This window comes from Schistocerca piceifrons, chromosome 1 (assembly GCF_021461385.2).
Source record: "Schistocerca piceifrons isolate TAMUIC-IGC-003096 chromosome 1, iqSchPice1.1, whole genome shotgun sequence".
NCBI classification, from domain to species: Eukaryota; Metazoa; Arthropoda; class Insecta; order Orthoptera; family Acrididae; genus Schistocerca; species Schistocerca piceifrons.
The window spans coordinates 657,670,242-657,691,080 of record NC_060138.1 but is presented as its reverse complement, the minus strand read 5'-3'; the positions used below and the strand labels follow the sequence as shown (position 1 = coordinate 657,691,080).

The 20,839-nt window shown below is 39.3% G+C and overlaps 1 protein-coding gene across 2 annotated transcripts in view; it reads right to left on the bottom strand.

The window, feature by feature from the left end:
- The window catches only part of LOC124805403 (SAFB-like transcription modulator), a 158,943-nt gene that overhangs the window by 66,631 nt on the left and 71,473 nt on the right, over positions 1-20,839 (bottom strand). Inside the window, exon 1 of one of the 2 annotated variants that reach the window (XM_047265975.1) lies at positions 1,156-1,266. The exons of the other annotated variant lie outside the window; for it this stretch is intronic. The gene's annotated coding sequence lies outside the window, so the exon portion shown is untranslated. Of the gene's footprint in view, positions 1-1,155; positions 1,267-20,839 lie in introns of those variants that run through there. 2 annotated transcript variants of the gene reach the window in all.

Here is a 20,839-nt window from a genome sequence, read left to right as displayed (position 1 = left end):
GGATATACTGAAAATCCTGACCTGGCAGACACTTGACAATTGATGCAACTATCCTTTGAAAGTCTAAAAAGTTTCTTGTAACAGCTCTATGGGACGAGTCATGGAGGACAGTACAACCTTCCATCATATCGTTCCGGCAGGGATCATGAAGACAATATGAGACAGGGATGGTGAAGACAATATGAGACTAATTACAGAACACACATAGATGTTTACTCAATAATTCTTATTGTACTCCATGCATACATGAATCGAGTAGGAGCCCTAAAAAGTAGCACGATGGGAAGTACCTTCTGCCATGCACTTTAATGCTCATTACATATGGAGATGACCAATAATGAGAATGAAACGGATAGCTGTGGGTGCACGCTTTCATGAGTATTGTCCAACTACAGGAGGGAGAGATAAGGCCTGTCATGTACACACAAGACCGTCTTTCTGTAACGATTTTTTTCATCGTTAACACAGGTTATCGCTTTTTATGCAAAGGCATCGAGCAGTGGAGTCGGTGGGAGGAATAATATTTTTAAAAACTAGCAGACAGATCTACAAAAAATTAATATCACCAACATATAACGAAGAACGGCTTATTTACTGCCACACAGGCGCCAGAAAATAGGGTTATATTCAGCCCCATTGATGCAGCAAGAAACTTGCCATGGAACTTTATTATCTGTGCTTATCCTAGACGTAACGGGCGCTCAGATTCTTCTCATCCTCAAAGCTAGCATCAGAACACGGACATATACCGTGGACGTAAGGCGCATATTATAAGAATGGTTATACCAAAATAACAAGCCGCAATTATTTATTCCGTCTAAATACGAGAAAACTACATAAAATTACTACAGCACGAAGAATAAAAACAGTACGTACTCTATGAGCACAATAAGGCCAGTATTTTCCTCGCAACCGGAAGGCTCTTCCTTACATTACTTCACGAAGTTTTCTAGTAGTATTTTCTCTGCCACACAAACGTAATTTTAAATTGGGAAGTTAGAAATTTATACTGTATTTCATCTGTCTAATCAATATTTTAAACAACCATAGTTTATCGCATAAAAGGATGAGTAGCAGTACTAGCCCTATAGGCTTCACAATACTTTATTCGCACCTTTATCAAGTGTACGGGAAATCATCTAATTCTTTACGCACCTTGTTAATAAATACTTCACAACGCCGATTACTTACACAGCTAATACTACAAACACAGTAACAACAACCTCAAAGACATCTCAGACATTTCACAGATATACATGGATGAAGTGTGGAGGAAAGACTCTCAGACTTCGGTACCACATTTATATAAAAATACTGCGCTTCCACGGGAATTGAAATTAGACCCTAAGTATAAATTTGCAGTTCAGTACATAGGTGCTTCAAAACTGCAATCTACAAATTCTGCACAAGACGATGGTAAATGGTCTATTTACATTAGATGTCAACGGAACGGTGGAATGTTCACACTGAACGACGAAAGTCAATAGTTCGCATAGTCCAATTGGTCTTCTACCGAACGGCAAAAATGAGATTATGAGATACCATACGCGATACAAAAAGTCTGTATTTAGTATCTGAATTAAGGAACTAGTAAATATAAAGTTTATTAAAGGCAAAAGCAAACTTCATAAAGCGGTTCTTGATCGATTTTTTATGGTAAATGCCAAGAAGAGAAACATTTTAAAACATCGGCATTTATTTGCTAGCGAAAATACACAGCCTACGAACACACACACAAAAAAACATTAATAAGGGAATACACAGTGCCTGTTTGCTTTAACCACTGAGCGTTTCCTCCCTACGTAACAAATAATATTTCACAAAAACAAAGCAAAATAATTAAATATAGGCTAAGATGATACAAAAGCACGAAATCCATTAATATGAGTTAGAGTGGCAAAGTGGTTAATTTTTGAAGTTAGACGACGACGACACCCTTCCCCTTCACCATCGCCAACAACGTCAACACTTTCTTCCCGTTAATGGCTTGTGTGAATCCCACAATATGAAATGCATGGTGAAATGTTTTGACAATCCATTCCATATCATTGGGGTGAATTGATCTAAATGACATTACAAAATTGCTTTTTGGGTAAAAATGTAAGAAGCAATCAAAACGTTTCCATTCAAAGGCCATACAGTCCAGAATCGGTATGCTAATCAGGCAAAATTGCTGTAAGCAATCATCCCACCAATGCACCAGGTCGAAGATACCCATTGGTGAAACACTGTATCTTACTGTGTGCAGAAGTCCATAACTGCTACACATCCTCGCCTGATAGGAATCCTTTAAGGGGCCAAAGGCATGATAAATGTGTGGAGAAAGATCAGGACTATTGGGCAGGTGCTCAAGCGTCTCAAATTCGAGTTGACGTATTTCAGCATTACAACAGTTGCAGTATCACTACGTGCATTATCATGAAGCATTGGCACCCCTTGGTGCATCATTTCACAACGATGGTTTTTAAAGACATGCTGCATACACAATATTCAGTCTCTGATGTATGTCTAACAGTATTTGTCCTTTGGCAGCCATGAGACATTGGTCCTGTTTGGATGCATTTGTTAATGATGTCGCCATTTCACATTTCCACACTTACCACAAACATGTCAGAAAAACACGTATGTCACACTAATCCCTTTCCTACATGTCATTGCTTATATACCTGCATTGGAACTGTGCGATGTCGCTTATATGCTGTGTTAATGCCCTGAACTTTCTATTCATCCCTTATAATTATAATATTTTGTCACATGGTTAAACAGCTTCTATATGATACGGGACTTTGTAACGTGTATATCAGCTGTTTAAATCCCCACCTCAGTTCATTACTGTGGTTGATAAACAACTTAATCTTATAATTTCTTTCTTGAATTTGAAAGTAGGGGGTTACAGTATTGCAAGCAAATTTGAACTACAAAACTGCCGCTTCTAAATGACAGCCATCGGTACGTGAAGTATATGGAAGTCTGAACTCACAAACAGGAGATAAAAATACAGAGAGAGATTTTAGACTTCTCATCCAACACCGACATATTAAAAGTAATGTTGAGAAAATAACAGTGGGCAGAAACCCTTAAATCTTTGGGAACAAATGAAAAATACTATGCTTTTCAAGAAACTTTAACAAAGCATTTCAAGCGGTGTTTCTAAAAACCAGGAAAGAAAGAAAAATTCTCCAAAACAAGCAGTGGGTCATGAAGGAAATTACAGAACTGAGGGCTACCTTAAAAGTAGAAAGACAAAGAAAACAGCACCAAAAGAAGTACAGACAGTTGATAAAACAAGCAAAAGACAATCAGTAAATGAAATTACTTCAAAATTAACAAATTAAATGAAAAAAAGCCTGGTTATAATTACCACTAAGAGGGGCAAAAGAAAAACACACAAAGACAAATGAAATAGAAAGTATGAAAGTGGGTAACAAAATCATCATAGATGGAACAGAAATTGCCAACATCCTGAATACTAAGTACATACATAGAGTAGAAAACCTAAAGCATGGAACTATAACAATACTGGAAATTCTTGGATGAAGCAATACATAAAACAAAGGAAAGGCAACATTCATCCACAAAAGTGGATCATGCAGGGAGCACAGAAGCATGTACTAGAAAACAGCATTCACACTAGCTCCCAAGAAATAGCTGTTTTTTCAGCCAAAGTACACACATTCTCACACACAACCATACAGACACCCAAATGCTCAATCCCGCAGTCAGGGCAAGACACACGAGAATAACAGCCACGGAAGTCATCAGACCACAGTCACAGACAACCTAAGCCACTTGTTCTTGAGACCAGCACCTGATGAGGAAGTAACAAATGTTATAAAAAAAGCTAAAGGCAAAGATATCTGCTGGACATGATGTAGGGTCAAACTACAGAATTAACCAAGTGGCAGCAGAAATAAGAGCACCACTGTTGGATACTGTCAACTGCCAACCTGGAGGTATGGAGTAGTTTGAATATTTTGGGAGGTGAATGGTGATTTTAAGCACTCATAAAAAAAGTTCCTGTTTCGGCTGAGTTAAAAACCTAAAGAACACTGGCTTTTAACTCAATTTCTTGAAGTAAAAACACCCAACTACACTACATTTGCTCTTTTCTCCCATCTGACCATCTGAGAGCCTTGGGGGGGGGGGGGGGGGCGCACAAACCCTACCTTCCCCCAGGGGCATCTCCTTCATGGTATCTCTATACAAAAAGGGAAGGCTTGGTGATCCTACAAATTACAGGCCAGTATTGTTTGTGTCATGCTTCTCAAAAATATTAGAAATGATCCTGCTTGACACACTGACTGCTTTCCTCTAAAAGCAAAGTGTAATAACTCCAGCACAGTATGGATACAAGAAAGGGAATCAACAGAAACAGAAACAATCTTTAACAGAATTCATTGTACAGGCCTTGGACAAAAAGATGGTAGTGTTTGGAGTTTTCCTTGATTTATGCAAGATGTTTGACACAATAAATCACACAGTCTTGGTAAATAAATTACAGAATACTGGTATTTGTGGAAATGCAGTAGACTGGACATCATCATCAGTAACAAAGGACAATATGTGGTCACTGAAAACTTACGCAGATAAGAAGTACAACATGTCAACTACGGTTTATCTCAATTATCTGTACAGGGACATATCCCATTCAATAAAACAGGGCTGTAAGAAATGGCTTCAGTTAAGTTTTCTGCCAGTCGTCTGCACATTTTTGCATTTGCTATGCTGCCGAATGTATGGAGGAAGTTTGTACTGCACCTTCTATGGGGAATGGTCAGTACACTGAGCCCTGGATATTGGTGCGGCACATGCAATTAACGGCATAGTGAGCCGAGAGGGTCTTGGCAGTGGAACATACGCAGAGCAAAGTTGTGGCTTACAGAGAGAGGAACTGTTTTTGAAAACCATGATTCAAGACTGTTGGAGAGTGGGGCTTACAGCTGTCTATCTCTGATGTATTTTTTTGAGGGAGAGCACAAGAGTGGACGGTGTGATTTGTGCTGGTTGTCTAAGCGATGTGGGGGATGTCGTTTTCAGCAGCAATGAATTATAAGGTACTGTACTGTGAATGCACTCTGTTTTTGTTTGGTGCATTCTGTCATAGCATTGCACTTCGAATGGGTGAAATTGGAGAAAATTATTTTTGGAGTATGGTTGGTCGTGGCGGTTTGACTTGCCACTGTGAACTTGTGTCATCGCTCCTTTGGAATATACAGTTGGCTGCTACAGTGATTTAGTCATCATGCTTACACTAAGATGTATCTTGAAAGTGAACCGTTAGCATGTCATTTCAGTTTAGAAATTGCATGCCTCCCCTGAATGTATTGTAAAATGAACATGTTAATGGCTTATATGGAATGGCTGTGGGTGAGTGGATTATTTATTAAAGAAGGAGAGCTCCTAATGTAGTTTTAGCTGAATTGCTATATGTTTCATTCAGTAAATTATTAATTTAACTGAAATGATAAATTATTAACATGCCACAGCACTTGTGCTTATCACGAGTTCTGTTGGAGATTCCATCTAAGGTTAATTTCACTTCTTTTGGGTTAAGATGTGCACCAAGTGACCCAAGCTCTGGGCAGGGTTGAAATTTAACTAAATGGGTTAATGTTGAGCCCATTGTTGAGATGCAGAACCATGTATAAATCCAATCTACTTTTAAAGGATTTTAAAAGTTTTAGGATTTGGTAAACCTTCTCTTAATAAATTTTTTTTTCATTTTTAAAAAAATAATTTTTTGATTAAATTTTTTGTTCAAAATAGTATGTTTGTATGAGTATTTTATTCAAAAGAAATTTTTGGTTTATATATATTTTTATGCATTGTAAATAAAATATGGCATTGGGATGTTCTTAAATAAATGTGTAATATAAGTGCAGCCCATGTGTGAATTGTCCCTGTCCACCACATTATCGTTGTTTGCTGCCTTGTATTCTCTTTCAATGTCAAGTAGATTTAATGCTTTGGTATCATTCTGGTAGCAGGTAGCGTGGTTCTTGGGGCTGTTCCATACAGGTTGCAAATATAAAAGTCAATATTATGTGGTATTTTCTGTTTCAGAATGGATTCAAGAAATATATTGAACTTGCTTGGTTGAGAAAGGAGGAATTAGCCTACAAACTGCAAAGTCAAAAAATTTGGAAAAATGTAAATGTACTACTGCCGAATTGATTCAGCAGATGACAGTGACTGCCGAATTGATTCAGCAGGTGACAGTGCTTTGGATAAACCAATTCAGTATTCAGTTTATTCACCATTGACCACTTACAGCGGAATAGGTCTGAACATTAAATACACAATTAACAATAACTTTACAGTAAAGTTTTTACAATTTAATTCCCTTTTTTTTAGGAATATTCTTATGATGCTGGAAGTTTATTGAAGAGTTTTAAACTCATTATTTTGTGTGAGTTTCCAGTCTTTGTGAGTCTGTGTCTTGGTATGTCGAAGTCCAGTTTGCCTCTGGTGTTGTGGGGATGTATGTTCTCTCTGCTCTCGAACTCATTTAAGTTGCTTTTGTCATAAAGGAGCGCTGTGTAGACGTATAGATTCACAACAGTTAATATCATGTGCTTGATAAAGAGGGGCGGCAGTGTTCCTTGGGCTTAACTTTGCTCATTATTCTGATTACTTTTTTTTTTTTTTTTTTGAATTTTCAGAATTTCACTGACAAAGCAAGAATGTCCCCATAACAATATGCTGTAGGAAATGTGTGACTGAAAGAGGCCAAAATATACCATCTTTAGATACTCATCAGTGACTACATCTGTCAGTCTCCAGATGAGATAACACACTCTTGCTATTCTCTTGCAGATATGACTAATGTGCTCCTCCCAGTTTAATTTTGAATCAATGTGGAATCCTAACAATTTTATTGATTTGCTTTAAACAGGTGTAGTTAAACCCAGAATTAGTTCTTGTGTTTTATCAGGATTACACAGGAGTTCATTAGAAGAAAACCAATCCATTACTAGTTTTAGTTTTTCCTGTGTTGCCTGATGCAGTTCTGGTGTGTCATGGTGTGTATTGAGCAATGTTGTATCATCTGCATAACACACATACATGGTAAGGTAAGTCATTAATTGCAATGACGAACAGGAAAGGACCTAGGACCGAGCCCTGAGGCACTCCAGTCCGAACTTCCTTCAGTGAGGAGCATCTATTTTTAATTGATACAAACTGTCTCCTGTTACTTAAGTATGATTCGATTACATCCAAAGATGGTTTGTGTATGCCATAAAATTCCAGTTTTGTAAGTAGGTTGTTAGATGGTATGCAGTCGAAGGCTTTGCTAAGATCACAAAGTACAACTGATACTAGATCCTTATTTTTGAATGCAGTTAACACCTGGTTAACAACTTCAGTGACAGCAGTAGTGGTATTTTTACCATGTTGCTATGCAAACTGTCTGTTGGAGAGGAGATCAGGTTTATCAAAATAGTTATTTAGTTGACTGTGCACTACATATTCAAAAACTTTAGAGAAAATTGGGACAATAGAAATTGGTTGATAGTTTTGGGGCACATGCTTATCTCCCTTTTTAAAGACTGGTATCACTTCAGCAGTTTTGAGTGCATCTGGGAAAACTCCAGATTCTAAACACATATTATCGTATCACCATCAGTGGATCCTGGAAAGGTGTGTTCAGCTGTTGCCGTATCTGTTGCTGAATTTCAGGCTTGAAAGGAATTGTTTGAAAAAACAGCTCTCTCCTACAATCACGTTAGGCATATACAAGCACACCTGGAACGTTACCAGAATAGGTTGAGTGGTTTAGATGGAGTGGCTTTTTGTGGCGAAATTAAATCTAAAATTGTTGAGCTTGGGATTTAAATTAAGGGGTTAATGAGGAAGTGGAGGAGATGGGGAGTGGAGGCAGGGTGATAGTGATAAATTAACTTACCCAGGAATATTGTTTTCAGAAGTCCCCAACTCCTTGGAGGACCAGCTACCGGAACAAGCCAATTGAGATGTGAAGTCAGTTCCATAAGCATTAAAGCTAGCACATTTGATGGCAGAATAAAAGTGAGGCATTGAGTATATCCAATCATCAGTTGTTATGCATAATAGCTGTTAAGATAAAATTTATTTTGTTGCAGTTAGTCCAAAAGGCAATTAATCTGGGTCCTAATTTTACTAATTTACATAGGAAGCTGATAGAACAGATAATTATGCTTATAGCATTCTGAGAGTTACTTCACAAGAATTAGGTAGGGAACAAGGGAGGAATGAATTCAGTCAATGGGCTACACCATTAGTCATTATTAAGAAGCCGCTAGGTAAACCCCGTCTTCGAAATGACTTTAAGGTGACAGTTAGCTCACCGCCCATGATTGATATTTATCCTATTCTGTGCCTGGACAAACTTATAATGAAACTAGTGGGGGAAGAATATTTTTCAAAACTTGATTTGACAGAAGCATATTTACAGCTGTCACATGATGATGAATAACATCAGCTTCTTGTTGTTAATACGGTGTACAACCTCTACAAGTACAAGCAATTGGTTCCTGGCATTGCAAAAATGCCTGACATTTTTCAGTCTTATTTCGAACAGCTTAATCAATGCATACCTTGTATCAACTACCTTGACAACACAGTCCTTACTGGTCCCACCACCAAGGACCATCTCCGCAATCTTCATTTTTGTTTCAAATCTCATCTGATGCGAGTCTTAAGTGCAACTTGGAATAGCCACATTTCTTCCAATCATCTACAGATTACTTTGGTCATGTTATTTCTCATCGGGGGATTCCGCTGACCAACAGCCACATAGCAGCTATTGTGGCTCTCCTGCACCCTACAAATGTGTAAGAAGTCCAAGTATTCTTAGCCAAAGTTGCATATTACCACATGTTTCTTCTGCAGACTGCTTCAGTTACCTAGCCTCTCAATCAGCTGCTTAAGAAATGTGCTGCCATTCTTTCATGACTTTGAAAGATTGTTTGTGTTCCATCCTATGCTTGGCCACCTTCAGCCGAGACTTCAGATCGCGGTTACAGCGGACACACTGCAGTATGGCTTGAGCCTGTATTGCCTCAATATCATGCTGATGGTTCAGAACAGCAAGTCAATTTTCTATCGAAGACACTTAATGATGTACAGAAAAATTACTCTCAAATTGAGTAGGCGGCTCTCACTATTCATGTGTTTCTATACACAGTTAAGTTTCATTTGGTGACTGATCGCACACCATTATTGTCTCTTTTTAGGCCCGTGGCACATTTACGAGACAAGACAGCCCATGAACTACAATGGTGGATCCTAATCCGTATTAGATATAACTATGAGCTTCATTTCTGCCTGACCCTAGTTTTGATAAAGATGAAGTATTTTGTTTTTATCTTAATAATGAAGCTCGCCAGACAGTGGACGAAGTCCCTATTACCAATTCTTGCATTTCTGAAGCTGTCAATATGATCAGCAAGGGTGGCTTGAGTGAACTCCGGCTCGTGCCTTTGATTCCATCTGCAATTACTTTTTGCTAAGACACAGAGTCATACTCTTGAATGGTGTTCTCTTATTGTTCACAGAAAATGCTGTTCCACGGGTGGTCTTTCAGGCAGCTCTCTGGAAAATCATTCATCACTTTCTACATCAGGATCATTGGGATGCCTCGTGCACAAAAATGCTGGCTCATTGCCATGTCCACTGGCCTCACATTGATTGTAAGAGTGAACATTCAATCAATGCTTTCTCTAAATGTGCAGGTCATCAGGCCTCTCCAAGGCAATTTTATTGACAGTGGCCTGTCCATCACAGCCATGGGAGCGGGTCTATATCGACTTTGCTAGCACCACTTGGATGTTTATTGGTTGGTGGTCATTGACACTTACTCCCAATTTTCGTACATAGCTAACTGCCACTCCACCACAGCAGATGCATCAATGTGGGCTCTCACTTGATTTCTCCATTGAAGGCTTGCCCTGCAATCTGGTAACTGACAATGGTCTTCAATTCATCCCTCAGACTTTTCAAAATTTTTGTGCAACATGTTCATTCACCTGTGTTCCACCCTCAATCAAATGTGAAGGTGGAGTGCTTCATCGACACTTTTAAGACGTAAATGAAGAAGTATATTGGTGATATCCCTCCAGATGTTTTCTTAGTTTCTACATGTTTACGCCCATCAGTGAGAAGAACCTGGCGGAGATTCTGCATGGCCACTAGCAGTACTGTATCTCCTGCTTCCTGCACCAAGGCTGCCCAAGGCTTCTACAGAAATGAATTTACATGGCTGGGACTCCAGTCTGGACTTGCATGTTTGGTCCAGATCAGTGCTGGAGCTCAGCTATTATTCACAGCCAATGCTGTCAGCGTGTCTTCATGTTGCAGACGGAAGGCAGGCTGGTGACCCACCACTGAAATCAAATCTGTCCTCCAAGTGGAGGACTGGTCTCCACCACCTTCACCCACACCTGTGAGATCGTCCACACTGCCCGGTCCGTCCATTCCCTGTCACCCTTTCACTAATTCTGCCCATATATGATACTACATCTTGTTCACCTTCCTCCATTGTTTCCAGCCTCGGCCAATTCCTCAGGGCCTGGTCATGAATGACCATTTACAGCAGCCAGGGGCATCACATGAACTGCAGGCACTGCTTCCACTGGAGCCATTTTCTGACCCTGAGTTGTAGGTCGCCTCCATGAATTTGGTGCCAGCGTCAGTGCTGCCAACGGTTGGCATCCCACCCACGTGTGTCCACCTGTAGCGATCCATTACCGTCCACGTCACTTTCAAGTCTATTCTCCAATGCAGGATATGTGGGAACTCTTTGTGGTACAGGGGGCATCCACCAGCAGCACACAGAAGAAACTGACATCGCGACCTCGAGCACCAAGCATTGTCTCACATTATGGAGGAGGGATGCTGGGGTGACACTGGCCTACAGGTGACCCAACAACATGAGAGGTCTCTGGAAACCTGTAGTTACCACACTAGCTGCAGCAGCACATCATCATCTGTTGAAGTCAGTGGACATGAGGAACTGGTCTGTCACTTGTTTGATCAGCTCACGCCACTGTGTGGCAGCTAAGCTTGACACCAGGAGGTAGCAACTTCAGGTAGCATGGACAGCTGCACCTCCCAAGTGATGCACACAGCTGCTATCAAGTGTCACCAAGTGGAATATTCTAATGTTTGTCTGTTTAAGCAAGGAGCAGAGTGATCTCTCCCTCACTCTGCTATGTTCCACGTGACTTCACTCCACCCACAGATCTCTGATGGAGTAAAGGTACTGCCATGCCAATGCACAAGTACGCTATAATGAATGTATTTTTTGTTGTGAGCACTGAAGTAATCATACTTTTACTGCTGTTCTCTACTGTGTGTGTTACTACAGGGGGGGAAAGTTAATTCAGGGCTGCTAGTAGGAAATCTGCCTGGTGCTTCTACAGAGATGAAAGGCAGATCTATTAAATGCTTTAACTGTGGAAAGGGGGGCTGTATTAGTAAGAAGTGCTGGCAAGGACCAAAGATCGAGAACAGTTGTACGATCAATAAAGAGAAGTATAGCGAGGGTAACAGGATTTGTAGCATATGCCGTAAGGATAGAAACGGGTTGCCTGTCATTTGTTGCCCCATCAACAACAAATCAGTTTGTGCCCTTATGGATACAGGTAGTATCCTTAGTGCAGTTGATAAAGGTTGGAAAACCAGAATATTTGTAAATGGGGCATGTTGGAATCAGAGAAAAGCAACTATACTGCTGCTAGCAAGATGTGCATTGGGGTGGAGGGAGTAATTTTGGTGAAGGTTAGGATTAGTGGCTGTTCCTTGAGAACTAAGGTGAGAGTCATGTCGGATTTATCAGCACCTTGCATTCTAGGTGCTGTATACATTAGAAAATTCAGTTAGTGATTAACTGGGCAGATAATAACAATTTCTTCAAATTTTGACATGGTTCTAAAGTTACCTTTTGTCAGCAGACTAGGCAGTACCATTGAGAACCACTTTGCAGAAATGGGATGGTGTGCAAAGTCAGAGGGAAAGGTGAAATCCAATGAAGTTAACGTGTAGCATTTGGATCCTGAGTACCCACAGTAGAAAAATTAAGGCCCTTCGTGAAGTTTTTTCTGACTTGCTAACCACTAGATTTGGGTTAACAATCTTTATGGAATATCAGATAGAAGTCAATGATAACATTCTGGTGCAGAAACCACCTAACCATCTCTATCTCTCCTCCCATCAGGTGGAGGAGATTAAAGCTACAGAGAAACTTTTAGATCAGGAAGTTATTTGCCCAATCACCTCACAAAATGCAGCCACAGTTCTCCAGGCTCCTAAATCAGATTGGGATATTTCAGGAGCAGAACAAAAAGATAGTTGCTTTCTGTCCCACTTCCTGATTTGCGTTCTTACTTTGGTTGGTTCAATGGGGCTCGAGTCTTTACTACATTGGATTTAAATCAAGCAGATAATCATATCTCATTAGTGGAGAATTCCAGGAGGCTGAAAGCATTTGTGACCATCTGGAATGTATTTTAATTCACCTGACTGCCCTTTTGGAATGTCCACTGGAGCCACAGTTCCATCACAGCTGATGAATAAGATATATTTGATATATTTGTATACCACTACCTTAATGGTTTAGTGACATACAGTCATAATTTGCAGAAATATCTACAGCATTTGAGTGAAGTTGTTATGCACCAGTATGTGATTTTTGGGACATACATTTTCTTCAGAGGGAGTAACAGTTGATCTACAAAGGAGTAAGGCTACTCTGATAGTTCCTCTGTCCAGGCATGTTAAGGGAGCGGCTGGATTCGTAGGGATAGCGAACTTCTTCAAGAAATTAACTCCCGAATTTGCACATAAGGCTGCCCCACTGAATGTATTACGGAAAATGGGACAAAAATTCGAATGGGGTGATTCCCAGGAAATGGCATTTGTAGGACTAAAGGAATCTGTTGGTAATGCTTCTGTATTGGCACTATGTGTCTTTAACATTGTGTGTGAAATGTCTTTAACAAACTCTTTATATTGCAGACAGCTGTGTCATTGTCAAGGTTAGGAGCTGTTCTACTCAAGGAAGACGAAGAAGGACGATCAGTCAATGCTTATGCCTTTAGAGGTCTTAATGAGCTACAGCATAAATATTCAGTCTATTAGCTAGAGGCTCTGGCTGTATAGTTTGGTGTAGAGAAGTTCAAGTATTACATGGAACATAGAGAGTTTACGTTGGAAACAAACAACCAAACACTGAGGTAGGGTTTAGGGCAGCTGTGGAAAACTGGGCTGCTAGCCCATTTAAATTTGAGGTCGTTAATATCCACGGTAGTGACAATCAGATAGCTGATCGACTGAAATTTTCACTCTGCAATGGAATATGCGCTGATATGAAACTTCCTGGCAGATTAAAACTGTGTGCCAGATTGAGACTCAAACTCAGGACCTTTGCCTTTCACGGGAAAGTGCTCTACCGACTGAGCTACCCAAGCATGACTCACGACCCGTTCTCACAGCTTTGCTTCCACCAGAACCTCGTATCCTACCTTCCAAACGGAAGGACACTGTGGAGACATGGCTTAGCCACAGTCTAGGGGATCTTGCTCACAAAAGGAAAAGGTCCCCAGTTTGAGTCTCAGTCTGGTACACAGATTTAATCTGCCAGGAAGTTTCAGATAGCTGGTAGTTTAAACAGGATGTTTGACAAGAAAACTGGAGGGAAGGACCTTGATATTCCCTCATCAGGCATACAGCCAAATACAATCAACCTTATACTTCATGAATTTCCAGCATTATTCCAGGGATCAACCCTTATCAGGAACAGGACCCAAATGTAAAAGCTGTCAAAGTACTACTAAATGTAGTAAATGAGTTTTGCTATTTAGACAGTAAAAGAATGTATATGGCTGAAGTAGAGAGGATACAGAATGTAGAATGGCAAAGATAAGAAAATCTTTTCTGAAGAAGAGAAATTTGTTAACATTGAATACAAGTGTTACAATGTCTTTTCTGAAGGCATTTGTCTGACGTGTAGCTTTGCACAGAAATGAAATGTGGATAATACAGTGCAGACAAGAAGAGAATGGAAGCTTTTGAAATGTGGTGCTACAGAAGAATGCTGAAGATTAGATGGGTAAATCGTGTAAATAATGAAGAGATACTGAATCGAATTGGGGGCAAAGAAATTTGTGGCATAGCTGGACTAAACAAAGGGATCAGTTGATTAGACACATTTTCAGACATTATATTTAGTACTGGAAGGAAATGTGGGATGGGGGAGAATTGCAGAGAGTGACCAAGAGATGAGTACAGTAAGCAGGTTCGAACGGTTATGGCTTGTAGTAGTAATTCAGAGAGGATGAGCCTTGCACAGGATAGAGTAACATGAAGAGCTACATCAAGCCAATCTTCGGACTAAAGATCACAACAACAGGCTAAATTATCCATGCTGGCAGCATTAGATATGATTGATAATCTCTATAGAGACATTAAAAAGTTTAAATTCATTGTTCTTTTACTATAATTCTACAGTGATTGACAAAAAATGTGAAGCACCCAAAAGACATCATAGGATGTTAATGTAACTTTGTAAATGCCCACACTGTCATCAGGTATGTAAATGAATACAGCTGCAATCCTCTATGACAAGTAGAATAGCCACCAGAGTGCATTACTGTTGTTCGTTTTTAATGTTGTTACCAGCTCTGGTAGGGTATACAAAAGGTGTGAACAACTTCAGAAGTTGAGTGATCACTGTGAATGCCATGGAGGTAGCTTGTACTCATATGAGGCAGCTTTCTCAGCACCTGGTATAGAGTTTGAAAGGAGCCTCACTGTGGGTCTCCGCTGGACCAACTGATCGAATTGTGCAATATCCAGATTTGTAGGACACACAGAAGCAACAGTGACCCAATGTTGGACTGCATGATAATATGAGAGCAGGCACACTGTTGACAAGATTCCAGTTGAAAACATGTGACCACAATAAGGGAGGGTTGTTGAATTACGCAACAAACACACTGTAAGCCCTTCACACCTGTGCCTGCAACCCAATAGCAAATAGTGCATTCCCTGCAATATTCTGTCTCATTCTGCACCGTTGTCAGGAACAAGCAGCAGTGGATTCGTGAATAAGCATCCATGTATAGCTGTTAACACCACAACACAAATAGCTGTATTTGTGGAAGTGCCATGACTGAGAAGCAAAGGCTGTTGTTGAACAGCATAGCACAGTGACCCATACAGTGTCAATAGGATGCGGTACGTTTTCTGCATGCCATCTTTGCCTCTAGTGGGGGGCATGCTGTTTTGACATAAGCAAATGGCAGTGTGAGGAGCAAGTCAGACGACGGCAGGAAGCAGAGCAGGAGTGGCTCTTCAGGCACAGCATGTTGTGATTTGGACCTTGTGATTTCTTTGTTGGACAACTGGACTTCGGAATTCTGCTTGGGGTCGCATGTCCGAGGATAAGTTTTCATTCTGACAGCTCTGGAGGACACGAGGTGGCTGAAGCTATTCCTACTGCGGAAGTCCATGGTTGTCATGCCTTGGTTAATAGGGAAGCATGCCATCTTAGAACTATGGTCACATACCTTACTTCCATTGAGTAAATTTGGGGACAGCACGAGATTTGCAAAATGTTCATTTCTATTGTGTTCCCCAGTGCACCACCATCTGCTTATGAACTTTACCTGCCTTCATGGCTATTAAAACTCTAAAAATACTGGTTCAATTTTCGTGCTTGCTTAAGACCTGGTTGTGGGTACGCTGATTGCGAGTCCAACCACTTATTATACCGACATAAATTTGCAATTTTCTGCAATTAAGGCATACTGTGTTTTTACCTTCTTGTTTATGATAGCTTTGTGAACTTTGATTTAAGTTACCTCATTTATTGCTGTGAGTGGCTTTGATGCTCACTAATTAATTTGTTAACTTTGGGAGTAAAGGTTTCATGCCAATTTCTTGGTATTTAAGGTACTGCCTGCTAATGTAATTGAAGTTTGTTTGCCCACCATGTACATCCATTTAAATCTTGTTGATCTTCCATCTTGCGTGGCAGCCCTTTGCTACTGTCACGCCACTGAGTGTCCTGAAAATGAATTACATTTTCTGCTCCTTTATTGATATGTGGTTGTGTAAAGCTATATTGTGTACAGTTCCATGACTGAATGGCTAAAGTTAATTTATGATTTGATTGTTTGTTGAACTTAAAGATCCTTTTTCTTGCCAGGTAATACTGTACTAGCAGTTACTAGTGCCATGCACAGAATTGTCTTGATTATCTGGGCTGTGTTTACATCAGATTTATGCCGAGTAGCTACCTGGATATAGCTAGTTGGATTTTGAGGTCACTGCTGTGCTGGCTCTTGCTCAACAGTACTCATGTGGCCAAACAAAAGTTGCTTGACACAATATTGTAACTGTCATGGTTTCTTAAAAATTATGAATTTTTCAAAATATATATATATATATATATATATATATATATATATATATATATGTGTGTGTGTGTGTGTGTGTGTGTGTGTGTGTGTGTGTGTGTGTGTGTTTTCTGCTGCGGGATTGAAAGTGAATTTTAAGGTCACTGTTTTAGTAAGTTTTCATTCCTTTGGTCAGTAGTGTTGTGGCACATTCTGTGATACCAAGAAATTGTAAATCAGTAAACAGGCTGTCAGAAAATACCAGGTGAATTGTGATATTGTTTGTGGCACAAATTCTTCTTCTTGTAGTTGTTTTTTTGAAGCATAGATACTGCGTTAAATTTTTGCATCATTCTTCTGTCACATAAGCTTGTATTAAAATATTATATATATATATATATATATATATTAATTAGTGATGTGGGTGGGTAAAAGCCCAGAGGGCAGGACATTTATAAATGGGTGTCTGCCTGGGAATTTACCCAAAGAGTTTTAAATGACCAAAATCTTGGCATGCATAAAAGTACTTTTTACAGTTTTTACTGCTGGAATGTATACTTTACCAATTAAAATAAGGGGAAGGATGATACTCCTGACATTAAAAGTCAAGAATTACATACACTTAACATACATATGTAACTTATTGCCTCTGTTGCTAAGAACAAAAGGAAAGAAGAGAGAAGCATTTTTAACTAGCTTATATTTAACTGCTTATATTTACAATTTCATTTCTCTTTTGACCAGTTCCACTCTTCACTCTCGGTCTCTCTGTCTCTAGCATGCGCACACCAACCCATGCACGCACGCTCGCACGAGTGCTCCCCCTCTCCCCCTCCCGCACACAAAACCACCAAGTATAACAGCCAATGTATAGTGGTAAATCAACACAAAAAGGTCTTTAGGTCATCGCTTTGTAACGTAACACACTTTATAATTAATGTCAGATCTCTAAATATTATTGAAGAATGATTATTGATAGCAAAATTACTACTGAATATATGCACAACTGACGGGTTTCTTGATGAGAAATGTATTGTAACATGACGATACAGCAACATTTGAGACAGACTATAGTTTTCAATTCTGCTGCTTTCTTCATGTACTTTTTCATATGACTGCATTGCCATGAAGATACAATAAGAATACTAACACTAAAAAGATTTAATACCAAAGAACTGGTGGCCAAGATGCTGGAATCATTCTATTCTGATACTAGTCTATTCTTAGAGAATCAGTGATTTTTGGAATCGCTGAATCGGGACATGACACATCCCTAATTAAAATCATTATTACAGATTAACTTTTTTACTCCAGTGTTTTGCAGTAGTGCAACATAAGTAAAAATACTACGTACAGGCTTGCTACTGAATATAAACTATACTTTATTTCAAAAATTACTTTGAATGTTGTTTTCTTTTTTTATTATGTACTACCCCAAGAATTGACATAATTAAAGATGTAAAAAATTATGTTACAGTCCAATTTATTTTCTCTACTAACTCCCTGCTAACTCTCAAGAAGCTTTTTCAATTCTTTTACCCAACCATTACAGATGCAGTGTTGCAAAACACCTTTTCCAATACAAATACCAGCTTACAAATTTTATAAGTGCCACTTATCAATTAAACTCTGAAATGCATAAATGCCTGGGCATTTATGATTTTTGGGCATTTGCCCAGGCATTTATCCTGGGCATTTGCCCCAATTTATACGCCCCAGGCATTTTACTCCACTAGTCCTAATAACTACGAGGTATTTCATTATAGGAATTGAAACTTAGTGATAAGTGATTAATTCTCAAGCCACTGCAAAAAATTTCTTTGCCTCTCTGATGTGGGTTGTTGAAAGTACCTGCTTCCACAACTGTGAAAGTTAAGTACAAAGCTCATTTGTTATCTTTGAACATAGATATTTTCATAACCACATACATTTTGGGTTTCCTATGTTTTTAATGGTACAATGTGTATCAAGTCTGACTTGAATGCAAAGTAAACACTGTAGCAGTCGTTCGGGGACATGTACGTTTATGAAATTTGATCATCCTTGAAAACTTGTTGTTATTGTTCTTAATGTGTTTTTTAATTAATTGTTGAAAGCTTGCCATACTCTCTCCACCCATGAAGTTCTGTTTTCTCCGCCCCTTCTGACTGCTTCACTTTTTTTGTCTGGCAGTGCATATTTGGTTTTGGCCCCTGGCAAGTATTGAGAAATCATATTTATGTAACTTAAAATGATACAGCAAACCACCAGTGCTTGTAGAACCTGGAATCCCATTTGAAATTAATTTCCTATACAATCTATTTAGAGCTTTGTGGATTAAATCAAACCAATCATTTCTATCCTGGTCACAATTTCTATAGCATAAAATTCTGGTATGGTATAAAAGCACTGAGCATCATTCATGCTGGTTGGTTGGTTAATTAGTTAGTTAATTAGTTAGATAGATAGTGTATGAGCCTCACACTGATTACAAGGTTTAATATTCTCACATCAAAGCCATGGAGCTCTTTCCAGCTGTATTACTATTAAGTATATCCCTGTACGCTACTTAAATTTTAGCTGTTTGTAGCTTGTCAAGATCCATGGATTTCTGAATCTAAGTTTTGAAATAATTATACGAGGTCAACCTGAAAAGATAGTAGTCTCCCCAAGGACCTTCTTTTTCAAGTGATCAACTGTTTCATTGTGAGAGCCTCTGTGTTTGCTTCCAATATTTCCAAAATATGCCTGTTGGTTTGGTTAGCCAATCTAAATTTTTTAAATTTCTATATTGTCTCCTAAAATGTATGTGTATGAATGTACTCTTGAGTATGTGTGGTCAATAATAAATTGCTTCTCTGATTGCCAGCAGTTATGGTCTATAGACAATAGTTCCTTTCACCAAGTCTAGTATTTTATAGGTTCCATTATTATTCCTCTGGAAGTAATATCCCCGTTCACTTCTCTCTTAGAACCAAAAATATATTTAAAATCACATTTGTAGTCAAACATATTTAATGAATTGTGCTATCCCTTGATCAATGCCCTCATATTTTCCTATCATTTGGAACGTATAAAATAGAGGCTGTATCAGAGAAAACGTATCTTAAATGACAGTAATGCCACATTCTGAGGACTGATGGCCTTCATCATGCCATTCCTTATAACTTTTCATTAGCATAGGAGAATGTGTGGAATTCTTTTATGTAAATGTACAGGCAAAGTTTGGACACCACCTTTATGGCAAAAGAATTGGATGTATTTAACTATCGCAGATGAATGTTCATCAGAGATAAGGATATCATTGGGAGTGCCCCACAAAAATGATCTGATGGAGAGAGTGAGCAGCAATCTGCAGCTGCAAGCTGATGATGCTCCGGTGTACAGGAAGGTTTGCATATGAGGAATGTGGTAGAGAAGGTGAAAGACCGACTTTGGTTTACTGGGAGAATTTTTGGAAAGTGAGTCATCTGTACAGGAGACCACATACAGGACACTAGTGTGACCTATTCTTGGATACTACTTGAGCATTTGGGATCTGCACCAGGTTGGATTAAAAGACGACATCAAAGCAATTCAAAGGTAGTCTGCTAGATTTGTTGCCAGTAGGTTTGAACAACACACAGGTACTACAGAGATGCTTTAGGAACTCGATTTGGAGAAACACGACTGAGAAAATTGAAAGAACCAACATTTGAAGCTGAGTTAATGATGATCCTTATCCAGCCAACATAGATTTTGCATAAGAACCACAGAGATAAGACGTGAGAAATTAGGGCTCATACAGAGGCTACATTTGTGAGTGGAACAAGAAAGGAGATGATTAGTAGTGAACCGGGTACCCTCCACCATGCACCATATGGTGGCTTGCAGACTGTGTATGTAGATGTAGACTGAATACCACCTAGTGGCACTGCAGGAAAGTGATGCACTAAGGAAAGTATTTGCCGGTAAATTCCACAAATATGAAAGGAGAATCATTATAGAAATAATGCAGATGGTAAGTGAGGAAATCCACTGACTTAAGTGACTTTGACAAAGAGCAGATTTTTATGGCCCAGTGCCTGAAACAAGCATCTCCAATTTGGCAAAGCTAGTTGGCAGTTCAAGTGCTACTGTCTTAAGCACCTAGGGAAAGTGGCTGAAGAAGAGTGAAACCACGAACAGACATCAAGGTGTTGAACATCCATGTCTCTTTGCAAAACGGGGGTGTTTAGAAGCTTTTTCCACTATGTGAAGTGGGACAGACAGCTATTTATGGCAGCTTTGATGACAAGTGTCAATTACGATTGCAGAGGGTCTGGGACAATAGAGATAGAACCAGGGATCAGCAGAATTGTGTCGCCTGGTAGGATGAATTACATTTATTGTTACATGATGTCGATGGTCATGTACGGATATGGTGTCACACAGGAAAATAGCTGCTCAAAACATGCCCTGTGTCATGTTTGCAGACCAGTGAGGGTTTTAATATGTTATGG